Below are 15,272 nucleotides of genomic sequence, written 5' to 3' on the forward strand. Positions count from 1 at the left end.
GCTTCCTAACTGAAGATGTAACACACCAGCTATAGATGGGCTTTATTTTCCAACTTTAGACCCAAAATAATGACATGGAGAATTTTTATTAATCATGAAAGCTTGTCCTTTAGTGTAGGCTTATATCAACTAGCTTTTTTTAAACTTAAATTAACCCATTTTTATTTATCTACATTCTGTAACTGGGCATTGCCTGTCTTTCATCTTGAACTTCCTGTTTCCTCTCCTTCAGGTTAGTGACTCTGCCCCCCGAAGTCCCACCTAACCTTTTTCTAGCCATTGAGTGTTCAGTTTTTATTACACCAATCACAATGATACATTTTCACACAGTGTACAAATCTCCTACAACAAGCAGCCTTCTCACAGCCTTGCTACCATGCCACTCACCACCAAGATGAACTGTGCATTCAAACTACTCCAAAGTAATTCTGACCTTTGTTAAGTTGCTTTTGTAGGGTATTTTGTCATAGTAAATAGAAAAATAGCTAATAAAGGGATAATGACACAATTTTCCAGTCTGAGTTGTTTGTTTTATAGATTAGCTCATTAATCTTTGGGACTAAAATTAAAATCATTTAACTGCAAAACCATCCTCATTTTCTGCTTGATTTCTATCTTACAAAACAGTTGGATTTATTCTGTTTATAGCCTCTCTCACATCCTCTCACTGTCTCTCTCTGTCTCTGTCTCTCTGTGTATGTGTGTGTGTGTGTGTGTGTGTGTGTGTGTGTGTGTGTGTGGTTTATGAGCACATATGTACATGTGCTTGCGTCTGCACATGTGTAGAGACCAGTGGAGGATGTCATCTTCTGCTCAGTCATGCTGCCATTTTGTTTAATTCTTTGACGATTTTATACAGTGTGCTTTGATCATATTCACGTACCCCAAATCCTCCTATTCTCTAACCTATACTTTTGAGAAAGGGTTTCTCACCCAGTCTGAAGCTACACTGGCACTCAGAAAGCTAAGTGATCCTCCTGTCTCCATCTACTGGGTTACAGATAGCCTGCTTACCTGTCCACACTTGGATTTTTAAGTGAGTACTGAGATCTGACCTCAGGTCTTCATGCTGGCACAGTAAGTGTTCTTACACACTGAGCCAACTAGCCTCTAGATATTTTTTAACTCAACAATCTGAGAAATTGATGCAAGTTCTAAACTGGTCCTAGATTCAGAAATCTTATGGTTATTTCAAGAACTGACAGACCTTGCAGATGGCCTTGTGAACAGCTTCATAGTGGACCTGTTTCATAGTCTGATATTCTAAACAGCCGACTCATATATGGTAGTGCTGACCCTACGTATGCAGCATAGCAGCAGAACAGGTTTTAGACAAACAACACAAAAAAATCCTGCTTGGATTTTTTAACATGCAGCCAGCAGCACTTGGGAAGTATTTGCCCAGGATTCTGGCTCCACCCCAGCTCCATGCCCCTTCTTTCCTTTTTTACCTTGAAGAAGGAAGCCTAATCATCTTTTACCAAATGTTTCCCATAGCCAGAGGATTCATTGATGGGAAATGATAAATCCCTAGCAACGTAGACTTCGAACAGATGGCGGTGAAAGGGTTTGAAAATGTTTCAGAACCTGTCTCATTTCCATTCCCCAAATGTTCTCCTGCTCAGGCCTCACTCCACCCTCCCTACAGCAGCTTCTTTCATTGTTTCCAATGGTCCCATTTAGCTATAATTTATACTTCCTTCTGCGCCAAGACCAAATCCAAATTAGCCATGGAACAGGAGCAAGTCCGGAAAGGGAACTTGCATTTCAAATGTGTTCCTTTATCCTATTGGCTGGATATCCCACTGAAGAGAAAAGGGAATGACAAGCTTTCTCTGGGCTCAGTTGTCCTTGAGACTAGAGCTGGTTGCTGGAGGGAGACTGTTTATGCTGGAAGGGACAGGCACACCTTACTCAGATGAAAGAGGACTTGGTTTTTGTCCAGCAAATTAAAAATAAAAACCCAAACCTCTACAGGAATCCTCACCATATAATGCATGGTTAGCAGAATGTTATTGGTCTATTAAGTGCTATTTAAGTGACCTTCAATCTCATAATAAAAGCATAATTTTAAATATGTTTTATGTATTATAAAATTTATATATGTTTTACCTCCACTTTCTCCTCTTAAGTGGAGGTAAAACACATATAAATTTTATAATACATAAAACATATCCTACACACTTTACATGACATGTATATATGTATACATATATATATATTTTTTCCTTAAAGTCTAACAATAACATTATATTGGCACCCCAGATTCTGTTCCTATTTTACAGGTGTGGCAACTTAGAAGGAGAGCGACATCTGGTCTTCCCACTCAGTATCACATACCTGGAGCTGATGCTTAGGACAGAAACCTTTAAGTCTAACAAACATTCATCTTCTTCATGATAACATCTGTTTGGGATACAAAATAAGTACCCATTTGTAGTTTAAAATACTTAGGAAATACAAAATAATGCAGAGAAGAAATGAGAAGGCTTAGTTAGCTCTGCCACTCAGGAAAAAAAAAAAAACCTCTGGCGCTTCGCTTTAAGTATGTGTCAATTATTTCTTACCACAGTCCTGGAATCACACCATTATATGACCCAACTTTGCCTCTTTGTGTTTACATAACAATATACTAAAGCCAGTTCAACTATAAGTAATTTAACCAGTCCCCCTTGGTGTATTGGTTTTGGCTGTCATAAGTTAGAGCAGGGATACTGAAGAAGTATAAACTCTGATTCTTTCCATGTGATTCGTTCCTAGAAGCGAAATTCCAAGGCTGAAAGACAGTGACAATTCTGAGATTTCAAACATGCATCAGCAAGACACCTGCTTACAAAGGCTCTTCCTCCAGGGGCTGCAGTGGCTGTATTCCCCAGAAGATTCTCTACCAGCACAAGGTTCTAAGTGTGTTCTGCCCTAGACTTGGCACTCTTTTTTCTTTTTTCTTTCTTTTTGATTTTTTGAGACAGGGTTTCTCTGTGTCTTTGGAGGCTGTCCTGGAACTAGCTCTTGTAGACCAGGCTAGTCTCGAACTCACAGAGTGCTGGATCTTCTTCTTCTTCTTCTTCTTCTTCTTCTTCTTCTTCTTCTTCTTCTTCTTCTTCTTCTTCTTCTTCTTCTTCTTCTTCTTCTTCTTCTTTTTCTTTTTCTTCTTCTTCTCCTCCTTTTCCTCCTTCTCCTCCTTCTCCTCCTCCTCCTCCTCCTCCTCCTCCTCATCTTCTTCTTCTTCTTCTTCTTCTTCTTCTTCTTCTTCTTCTTCTTCTTCTTCTTCTTCTTCTTCTTCTGGCACTCTTTATTAACATGTTTTAACTTGCAATGAAAGACACAATGAGAAGATAAGTATAGAGTCTGTCTAGAAACACTGCTCTGTAATACCCGAGGCTGGAGAGAATCCCTTAGGGCCACTGGAATGATTGAGGCTAGATAGTATCCACAAAGTGTCCCTAGGCAAATGCACATAGGCAAATTCACAATTCTCTGAGCATCATGGAGGCCAAGGAGCTCACATTCAAGTCCAGGGTATGCATTGTAAGCACTCAAATCTTTAAAGAATTGGATTCCAAGATTTCTGACAGTTTTTGGCCTTAGAACACTGGTGAAGAGGTATGGGAGATAGCTCAGTTGGAAAAGTGTTTACCATACAAACACAAGGATCTGAGTTCAAATCTCAGAGCCCATGAAAAAGTCAAGCATGTGGTTCACATTTATAATTCCAGAGATGGGGAGGCTGAGACAGGAGGATTCCTGGGACTCACTGGCTAGTGAGTCTGGACTAATTGAGCCAGCCTCTATGCCAGTGAGAGGCTTGTCTCCAAAAACAATGTGAACAACATCTAAGGAGCAATATCCCAAATTTCCATTTGACCTCCATGCACATACCTATACATGTGTACACACACACACACACACACACACACACACACACACACACACATGTACGCACCTGGTAAAAGTGTCACTTTGGTGATTTTCCTTAGCAAAAAGTGGATCTGACTCCCATGGGCTCTGCCAGGAGGGGATGGGATGGTAAGTCCTATTCCTCATCACCACCTGACCTAGTCATTATGACATTCTTCCCTGCCAGCCAAGCAGACAGCTGGCACATAATGGCTATCCCTGCCCCAGAGATCACAAGGCAAACATGGAGAACCCTATTCCATGTCAACCAGAACAGTAAACTCTCCTGTGAAGGATGATACTCCTGAAAGTAATTTGACAAGATAACATCTACAAATAATTCTCCGATAAAACCTGCAATTTTGCAATGTAGAGAGTGTACTGGTTTGAAAGGGAATGGTCCCCACAGGCTCATATGTTTGAATGCTTAGTCACCATGGAGTAGAAACGTTTGTAAAGGACAGATTGGAGCATGTCCTTGTTGGGGGAATTATGTCATTGGGGATAGACTTTGAAGTTTCAAAAGCCCTTGTCGGTTCCAATCTCTTTCTCTTTCCTTCTCTCTCTCTGTCTCTCCCCTCCCTCCATCCATCCATTCCTCCCTCCATCCATCCATTCCTCCCTCCCTCCCTCTCCGTCTCCGTCTGGGGATCAGGATGTAGGTAGCTCTTAGCTACTGCACAGTGCCCAAAGTGCCTGCATGCTTCCTCCATGCCCTGCAGTGAAGATAATAGACTAACTCTCTGAAACCCAATTAAATGCTTTCTGAGTTGCCTTGCTCATGGTGTCTCTTCACAGCAATAGAACAATGACTAAGACAATATATTAATGAGTGGACTGACTCAAAATGGAATAAATAAGTGTTGTGCTCAGGGCAAGAACCTACCTAGCTAAGCTTCGACTTGTGAAGAGGAATTAAAGGAAAGCCAAAGCAGCAAAGGAAAGCTGCAATGACAAAAAGCTTAGGAAATGCAATTCAAAGAGGGGCACTGTTTTCAGCCCAAGCAGGAAGCAGAACTTGGTAGCTTTGGCCAAATGGTTCTGGCTTTAAAGACAAGAAGGGAAAGGGTAACGTATCTTTCTCCGTGGTTAAGGAAAGCCGCTATGACCAAACACTTGGCAGGGAGGTCCCTACACGGAGGCCCAGAGAGACTATTGCAGGAAACTGTGTAGGTGAAGCTTGTATTGCATAGGAGACTCCAAGTTATTGGAAGTGTCAGAGTCATGAAGTAGCTACCTGCTAATGGGGAAGGAACCAGTCCAAGACAGGAAAGTGTGATGTAGCCAACAAAGCTGAAAGTTGTGTTGTTTAGCTTCCGCACAGTGGCTATCTACTGCTGCCTCAGTCAGCAATTGCAACTCTGCGGGTACCAGTTTGCTTCTCTAGGAGCATCCTGGCCACTCAGAGTGCAACCTGGCAAGAATTCGGCTCCCACAGGCACTAGTCCTGTCGCCATTACTAAAGGTATCTTTAAATAAATTTCTATCATTCTAATTGTGAATAAGACTTTTGATTCAAAGGCTGGGGTGAAAACCTGTGAGCTCAGAGAGGCTGAATAGCAACTAGCTAACCCTCTGTCCTTGCTGAAGTCCACAGAAGATCCATACTCCTGTTTTGCCACTGTACACTCCAAAGTCCGCCTTACTACTTCCTGGTCTCTCTCTTTCTCCCAGGTGCCCTCTGAAGCTCTATGATTACTTTCTGTCAATTAATTGCTAACACAGCCTCCTGACCCAAGTTTAATTTTATTTAATTAATGCAAATGCAAACTCGGGCGTTCACAGTATGATTGAATATCCCCCAACATAGTTGATGGAGATCTGATGAATGCTTTGACATCAGACACGGAGATGTAGAGCTTGGAGTTTGCCTTCCTGGATCTCAAGTTTGCTTTGGTCCAGTATTTCCTCACTATGCTCATTTCCTCCCTTTTGAAATGATAATGTATATTCTGTGCCAATGTATGTTGGAAGTATGTGATCTGCTTTTTTTGATTTACAGGGGCTTACAGTTAAGAAATTTGAGTCTCAGAAGAGACTTTGAATTTTGGACATCTAACGGTGTTGAGACTGTGAAAGACCATGGGAACTGTTGAAGTTGGATTAAATGCATTTTGCATTATGATTTGGCTACAAAACTCTGGGGGCCAGGAAGTGCAGTAGTTCTATTTAGCCAGTCGATCTCACATGCAGACAGCAGGGCTTTTTGTTTAAATCTTGCAACTGTGTGTGTGTGTGTGTGTGTGTGTGTGTGTGTGTGTGTGTAAGTCAGAAGTCAATGTCATTGTCATATTTAACTTCTCTGTCACTGAACCTGAAGAAAGCAATTTTGCTATACTTGCTGGAGTGAGCATTGGTGATTTACCTGTCTCTACCTCCCCAGTGTTAGGATTACAGTAACACACTGCCTAATTTGGTATTTTTTATCATTGATGGTGATCTGAACTCAGGTTCTCACGTTCTTGAGGCAAGCTTTTTACCAACTACTTTTATCTGTTTATTTTTGATAAATGTGTGGAGAGAGAGAGAGAGAGAGAGGAGAGAGAGAGAGAGAGAGAGAGAGAGAGAGAGAGAGAGAGAGAGAGAGAACTCCTTAGGTGTCCACCTACCTCTTTTGCAACATGATCACTCACTCACCTAATAACTCACCATCAATGAGATTCTCTTCTTAGGTGATTTTAGATAAAGTCAAATTGACAAAACTGATTATGGGATGTAGATTCCTTAGGGACAACTGTGCTCATTTCATATGTCATCTAATGGGGAAGGAAGTGTAGCACCCCGTGATAGTGGAGAACATGTGTTTCCATGTCTAAAAGATGAGGGTATGCATTCCAGCTCTCTGCCACTTTCCATCTATGTGACTTTGGGCAAGCTTCTTAAATTTACCAAACCTCCACCTCCTGCTTGTGGAATGCAGAGCACCATGGCCACTTTGAAATCTTTATGAGGATTAAATGAATGTAAAGCAAATGTAAAGTAATGCAAAGTACTCAATAATGTGATCTTTTATTACAATCTAATGACAATTATATTACTATTAATTAAATCATAATTTAATTCATGGCAGACAGTACTTCTGTGACATATTCAAGGTCAGATAATCAGACAATGGCAAGAACCATTCTTAAAAATAGCTCCTTCAATCCTGGAACAATGCCTACATCTGTAGAGGATGTGAATTCTTTTCCACTACAACTCTAGCCAAATTCAGATTTCCTTATCAAATATAATTTTCTTCCTAATGCAGACTGGACCATTCCTTTGGACCTAAACCAAATCACTCTTCCAGTTGCTCTTGGTAATATATTCGTTGCCTATTTTCCTTTTTGATGGAAGAGCTTGGAGAATTTCCCTAAATCATATGTCCTACCAGAAAACATGCTCAGTGGTCCAGTTTCTCTACATAAACCCTGTATTCTTCAGTGTACTAGTCAGGGTTCTCTAGAGAAACAGAACCTAAAGAATGACCCCCATATATATTTTTCTGGGATCCTTTGGTTTGATTGCTTCTATAAATTATGTCCTCCTGCCCCACTGCACCCCTGCCCTTCCAGGAATGCTCCTCGAAGGGGACACTGGGACTCCAGGTGTTCCTCTTTGTGCCTCTTTCCCCCCGACACTTCAGATGAGTGGTCATTCACCACATACTTCTATCTCGGCGCGCTGTGACAAGCTCAAGCAATGTGACTGAGGGAACACAGTCTAAAACCTCTGAAAACCATGAGCCAAAATCAGTCTTTAGTTGTCTCTCAAATAATCTGCTGACTTGACACATATCAAGTGTTACCTCTCTTGGAAAATGCTAAGGTTCACAATGCAAAATATGTTCCTGTTATTTCTGTGATGCACACGTGTGGTCTACCTTCCTTCAGATCCTACTCGTACAGTTTCTAGGAACCTCATAGGAGCTATTACCCCTTTAAAGTGTGCACATACATGGCGATCACCCACAGTAATCATAGATGAAAGATTTAGTTTGGGCATCTGGAGAGATGGAAATCCCAGAGGCTTTATGAGCCAGTGGCAAAAACCAAACAATTCTTTCCGGGACCCTTTGGTTTAATTGCTTCTATAAATTATGTTCTTCTCCTGTCACACCATACTCCTGCCCCTCCAGAAATGCTCTTTTCCACTGAATCTCTAATTCCACACTGAAAATTCATCCCATGTGTTTCTCATGAATTTATGCTTAACTCCCAAGAAACTGATGTAAGTCCCACTGAAGCCTAAGCAAGCTTCCGGACCTCCCCTTCTCATTTAAGAGAGAAAGTTCATTGATTGCCAAGAGTGTATTAAAGAGCAACCCTACAGTTTCCAAGTGACCCCCTAGTCCAAATATACTGTCTCCGTCCCATACAAATTTTGCTTCCTCTCTGAGAAATGAAAGACTTGGTATAAGACATCTCCTGCATCTGTTCATTACCAGCAGCCCCAAGAAGAGTGCCGTTAATCCATGGGCTCTTGGGAGGAAGTGAATGCATTTGTTGGACCCTGTTTCTCCCTCCAACTCCTCTGCCGGTGCCATACAGCTGTGTTTCTGTGAAAACAAGGGTGCCAGAAAAGGAGAAAAACACTGTTTATGAGACTGTGTAGATTGGTGAGTCATAGCATCTCAATAGCCCTGAGATATGTGCAGCTGACTACTTATGCAAATTTCAGAATTGTGTGTGAGCAAAAGGTTACACAGGAACATAACCTGGAGCTTTTCTGACTAACAAGGCAGTCCTTTCCACTTGAGCACAGAAGGATTTGGCTTTTTGGTTTTTTTTTTTACTTCCCCTTCTTATTTTTATGACTTCTCATAATTGTCCCTAATAATACAAAACATAATTCAGAGTCTTTATCTCCAGGAGGTGTAAGCATCAGGTAAATTTTCTGTCATCTCCATGGCTAGAAAGATGTAACATCTTTCCGGCTATTTCTTGATAGTTTAGTTTGAAGACATGAAGCCCTGGGTGCCTCTTTAGAAAAGAAATTCTATAAAATTTACCTACTTCTGAGTGCTTACTATTCTACTAGCAAGTTTATAAATTTAATAGTCATAACAATAACAATAAAGGAGTATGATTTTTAAAAGCCATTTTTGGTTTTAGTACCAATTAGGTAAGGCAGACATGGCACAAATTAACACTGCTTTCTGTCTGCTGGAGATGTTTTGTTTTGGCCCAATATAGAAATTCAGAATGAGAACAGAAAGAATTTCTCAACATGATCTGTATTCCTATAGGCTGTCCGTTGGTAGGAAATTTTGTTTGAAGGAAGAAAAGAAAATTTGTATGTAAATATAAATATAAATAACTTAAGAGGCCATATGAACCAATGAGAACTTGAGTTAATACCAGCGCATTCACACACACACATACACTCACACACACACACACACACACACACACACACACACACACACATTATATAATTGCACTTATTTGAATTCGTCATTTCAAAGATTCTGGTGTGTACAGATATTATTTGAAGTAGAGTTTAGTATCAAATCTAAGATACTTTAAGATCTCAATTTAGGCAGCATTTTTAGATGATGTGTTGATTCCTCTGAAACATGAACAGAATCAGGGGAGACACATCAGTTTGTAAAGAACTTGTGTTGCAAACATGAACACCTGAATTCAGATACTAGTAGATCTATAATTTCAATTCTGGCCAGGCAGAGACAGGAAGAACCCTGGAGTTCAATGGCCAAACAGTCTAGACAAATTGATGAGTACCAGGTTCAATGAGAAACCCTATCTCAAAGAAGGTAGGAAGCATTTGAAGAAGATACCTGACCTAGAACTTCACCTGCGTGCATATGTGCATACATGTAAATATGCACTCACATACACCATACATAACAAAGAACACCAGACAGACAGACAGACAGACAGACAGACAGACAGACAGAGGTAGAAAGAAAGAAGGAAAGAAAGGGAAGATTGAAGGAAGGATGGAAAAGAAAGAAATGCAAAGTTAACCTATCTCTGGTACAACTCCCAGGAGTTTTACCCAGCCATTGAGTGTGTGAGCTGCTATGGGAACCTGCAGGAGATCTTATCTCCCACTAAGGATAAGGGCACTTTAGATGTAAGCATAGTAACAAAAAGATTTTTTTTCAGTGATACCCCTAAAATGCAGCCAGGTAACATCAAGTCATCTACTTTTCTTCTCAGCAGCCCCTATGAACTCTGATGAAGGTTCTGACTTAAATTTTTATAATACTCCAGCATCTTCCACTTAGATTTTATATTAACATATGTTCCAGTTGCAAGTAGCTTGGGAACAAATAAGAAGAGATGCCTTGTCCAGGCCTCTGATTTGTCACTTAGACATGGTTCTGTGGTTGTTGTTTTTTCAGCTCTACTTGGACAAATATGACGTCCTATCTTCTTATCAATATTGATGTGCTAACTTGGACCATATATTTGGCCCAGTGTTACTTTAGGTTTGTCTGTGAGAATATTTGGAGTGAAATTACGATTTGCATTAGTAGACAGAGCAAAGTGGTTTCCCTCACTACTGTGGAAGAGCCTCAGCCAAGCCACTGAAGAGCTGAATAGACCTAAAGTACTAACAAATAACTGCCCCTCACTGGGCAGTAGTGGCACACACCTTTAATCTCAGTACTCAAGAGGCAGAGTCAGTAGTAGTATCTCTGTGAGTTTGAGGCCAGCCTGGTCTGCAGAGTGAGTTCCAGGACAGCCAAGGCTGCACTGAAAAACCCTGCCTCAAAAAGAGAAAAATAGATACCCCCCCATCTCTGCCTAGCTACTTGTGATCTGTAACAGTAGTCTTCTCATGTCTTCATTTTTCTGTACTGTAGATAAAAGGACAGGGACACTGGGTCTCCAGATTAACCACTGCAGACCTTGGAAATCATGGATCTCCATGATCATAAGAGCCGATTCCTTCTACTAGGCACTTTTCATTATTATTCTCTCACATTTTATTATACGTATTACCTACACAAAACAATAGAGTTCACTGTGATGTTTTTACAAGTATATATAACGTACCATTTTCTCTTATTCACCCCATCACTTTCTCTGGTCCCCTGTCTCCTCCCACTGGTACTCCTCTAGCCCCAATTGCCCCCGTTTGGTTTTGTGTCTTAAAAGAAAAAAAACCCTGAATCCCATATATGACAGAAAACATACATTAGAATCTTTGAGTTTGCCTATGTAGATCACTTTATTTTTATATTTTATTTATTTTGGTGACTTTATACATGTATGTAATACATTTTAATCACATTTTCTCCCATTATCCTCTCTTCTTACCCTCATACTCTCTCTGACTCCCTTCTTCCTAAAGGCTCCTGCTTCTGTTTTGTTTTGTTTTTTATTTCCTGTGACCTCCTAGGTTTAATCAGGGCTGCAGGAATGAACATGTCTAGAGGATTATCTACTGGAGCATAGGTAACCTACCAGCATCTATACTGCTGGTCAGCATAAATCCTCATTCCCCAGAAGCCTTTACTCTTTTTCTTTAAACACAGACACAGACACAGATCCTGAATTTGGATGCAACACATCACATATGTCTTATTGCTTTCCAGGCTGCTGTATTAGCAGAGCTTTCCAGAAAAACAGAATCAATCAATAGTACACATGGGTGGATGTGAGTGTATTGGTTTCTTATAGATAATGAGTTCTTCTCCAGACTAGTGTATTAGACAGCTCTCATGTGGAAAGAAAGAACCAGGTCTATAAAAACCTGACACACTGGGAAAGGGTTTGGAAAACAGTGCCACATTTCCCTCTCAGGAGATCCTCCAAGAGAAGTCTCCTCCTCTAAGCCTTTCACACCATGTCACCTTAATGTCCCTGAGCAAGTGGGATAATGGAAACAGGCAGTCAGTTTCCTGAGAACAGCAACTTCTGCAGCAACCTTGGACCACTAAAAATCCCTCCTCTGGATGATCCTGGCCTTGCCATGTGACAGGCTGTCAGGAAGGGTTTTCTTTTCTATCCCTTTTCCTAAAAGAAATCTGTTCAGACAAGTGCCAAAGTAACTGTGACAACTACATTGGGAAGGTATCAAGGACTGACATGATCTTTAGAAAAGGGTAAGCAAAGAAAGAGAGGTAGAATTAAAGGGAGGCAAGGGAGGAGGGGGAGGGCAGGAGGGAAGAAAGAAAGGAGAGGAGAAAAAGAAGGAGCAAGAAAATGGGAAGGAGGGGTAGAGAAAGAGGAAGGAAATGAAGGAGAGGGAAAGGAAAAAGGAAGAAAGGAAGGTGATGGAAAGAGGGAGGAAATGAAGGAGATGGAAGGAAGAGAGGGAAGGAGGGAAGGAGGGGGGAAGGGAAGAGAAGGAAAGAGTAGGGAAAAGACAAGAAAGGAGAGGAAGGATGGAGAGGTGGTGGAGAAGAGTTTTGATTATAAATGCAAAGGCACAGTAGCCTAACCTGTTGAGACTGGCTTGCAACTACTGCTACTGGAGAGGTAGGGACAGGGGATGCCAAGCAGAAGTTCAGCATGGATTACAAAATGAGTTTGAATCCAGCCTGTGAAACTTAGTAAGAACCTGACTCCAAATGAAAAGTGAAAAAGACAGTTCAATGGTAGTGTTTTCTCAGTATGTGTGAAATTCTAGGATCAGTTCCTCAGTGTCAATAAATAACACATGCACAAGCACATACCAATCCATCACATATTCTTAAAATGCTTTCGTTTCTCAAAGATTAGCTAAAATAGGAAAACAGTCTGTTGTCCTTAGCTAAATATGTCACACATTTATTTGCACCAGCATGGGAATAGAAGTTACCAGGGAAGTGATTATTAATTTATATATTAATTACATACTCTTCAAAATATTATTTTTTTAAATCCAGCATAGCGACATCACTTCAGGAACAAAATAGAGCAGGCCGTGTGGTATGAGGCAAGGTTGGCAGATGTGGAGTCATTAACAGTCCTTCCCTGGCTTGCAAAATTCTGCTTCTAAGTAGAATTAAGAGAACACACTTTACACCAAGAATGTAGCCCAGTTAATAGAAAGCTTGCCTAGATGCACGAAGTCTTGGTTTCATCCCCACTGCCACATGAAACAGGCACAGTGACACATATTTGTAATCCTGGCTCTCAGGACATGGAAGCATGAGGAGCAATAGTTCATGGTCATCCTCGGTTACACAGCCAGCTTGAGGCTGGCTGCACTAAATGAGGACGTGCCTAGGAAGAAGGAAGGAAGGAAGGAAGGAAGGAAGGAAGGAAGGGAGGGAGGGAGGGAGGGAGGGAGGGAGGGAGGGAGGGAGGGAGGAAGGAAGGAAGGAAGGAATTTCTTTCTCCCAGTGTAGTCCCTCTACAGTCCTTCACCCCATTCTATGTCTTTAGCCCAAAGAAAGACATCCCAACAATGATAGCATAAAGCCACCTTCTACTGTGCCTTGTGTTGGGCTTATCAATAGGATGTCTAGTAGCTACCAGCTTGAGATATTAGTTGTGAAAAAGCCAACTGTCTCTAGCATTCTTCAGTCATTCATCTTTCCCATAATTCTGTAAACACATGGCTGTGCTACCTAAAAGACTGAAAGACATGCTGCAGGGAGGAAAATGACATAAAACATCAAGTCTTTGGGCATTCTGTATAAATTCTCTATTTTATAGTGAGAAAAACTAAGAGCAGAAAGATGGTGAGACTATTTTCTGGGAACTTTCTGTTGGCAAGTGTCAAAGTGAAGACTAGAACCAGTGTTTTCACTTACCACACTCTGATTTCTCTATAGTATCAAGTGTGTGTGTGTGTGTGTGTGTGTGTGTGTGTGTGTGCATGTGTCTATAACCAGGATTCTCCTAAGCAAGTAGGCTCTGGTTATGGGTCAAATACACAGGGGATTATTGCTGAGGCTAGTATTTTTAAAACTTGAGATATTTAATTTTCAGACGAGAGTGAAGTTCTGGGAATGGAGAACTGAAATATTGGGAAGGACACGAGCATGTCTCTTTGCAAGAAGCTTTGGGAAGGCAAGGTCTAGCCTTAGGAAACAATCTATCCCTAGACACCAGGCCAAATGACACTTGGACTCCTGCATTTAGCTCACTGCAAGGTTTCCAATATATGAAACCAGCTTACAAGAAATGAGTTTGTGACTGTCAGGAAAATTTAATAACAGCCTTTCCTTTCCACTGCTCTCTTACTGGGCTTTCATGAAGATTTGTTCTGGTGAAGGGAGGATGATATTCTGCCCTCCTATTGAGAACCAGACCAGGAAGACAGTGTAGAAATGAGGAGAAGAGTGCCAATTAGTGAAATGGTCTTGAATGTAGACATTGCAATTAATCCCTTTGTTTTGCTTCCTTAGGCCTTGGCAATTGATTCTCGGCGAATATTTCCTTAAATTGACAGAGACAATTCCACTAATCAGAAAAAATACACATTCAACTTACTTCTTCCTCTACACACACACAGAGAGAGAGAGAGAGAGAGAGAGAGAGAGAGAGAGAGAGAGACGAGAGAGAGAGAGAGAGAGAGAGAGAGAGAGAGAGAGAGAGAGAGAGAGAGAGAGAGAGACGGAGAGGGAGAGGGAGAGGGAGAGGGAGAGTTTGAAACTGAAGGTGCAAGTGGACACAGGAGGTTCTCTCAGTGACATACAGGGACTTGTCTACTTCTCCTGCTTTGTACAGGCTCCTCCACATCTACTTAAGGATTCATTTCATCACGAGTTCGAGTTTAACTTTATAGAGAAATCTTCCCTGGAACTTTTCTTTCTGTGTTCTTTTGTTGAACATTGGTTGGCTTTTTCTTTAAGACAGACAAACTATAAAGTGATTGTTAGGGCACAAGTAAAGTCACATATCAAAGATAGTTTCAGTGTGAATGAAGAGCCAACACTGCCCCAGAAGCCCCACTACCTGGACATCTTTGAATTCAGATGTTTGATGGAAACGTCATCCTCCATTTCTCTAATAGAAATGGAGATTCCACTGAGGCTCCTGCCTAGGTTCCCAGGTAGAGGAGAGAGATGCCTAGGACTTTTATACTCCATCCTTTAATCCCCCAAACATGCAGCCAGGTGACTGGTGCAGGGGTGGGGTGGAGGAGGTAGCTCTGCTGCTTAGACTGCTGTGTGCAATTGCAGTATGACTACAGCACCTTTTAGCACTCACTAAGCAGGTGTCAAAGGTTGAGGGAATGCTCTGGGTACACTTACTGAACGCAGGAAGCTTAGCTCTAATCCACAGATCATTTTATTCCCATTAACTCACAGAAGCAGATGAAACTTCCTATTGCTGCTTCCTGCCCAGAGCCCAGTCAGGACCTTCAGCCTTACTCATTCTGTTTTTGTACCATTTTTAGTTCAGCAAGATGTGTTCTTACTGACAGGCCAGACAATCTGTTCAGGTTTTCCTCTTTTTTCCATCATTAAATTGTATTTGTTT

The sequence above is a fragment of the Mesocricetus auratus genome, unplaced genomic scaffold (genome assembly GCF_017639785.1).
Source record: "Mesocricetus auratus isolate SY011 unplaced genomic scaffold, BCM_Maur_2.0 Super-Scaffold_100013, whole genome shotgun sequence".
NCBI lineage: Eukaryota > Metazoa > Chordata > Mammalia > Rodentia > Cricetidae > Mesocricetus > Mesocricetus auratus.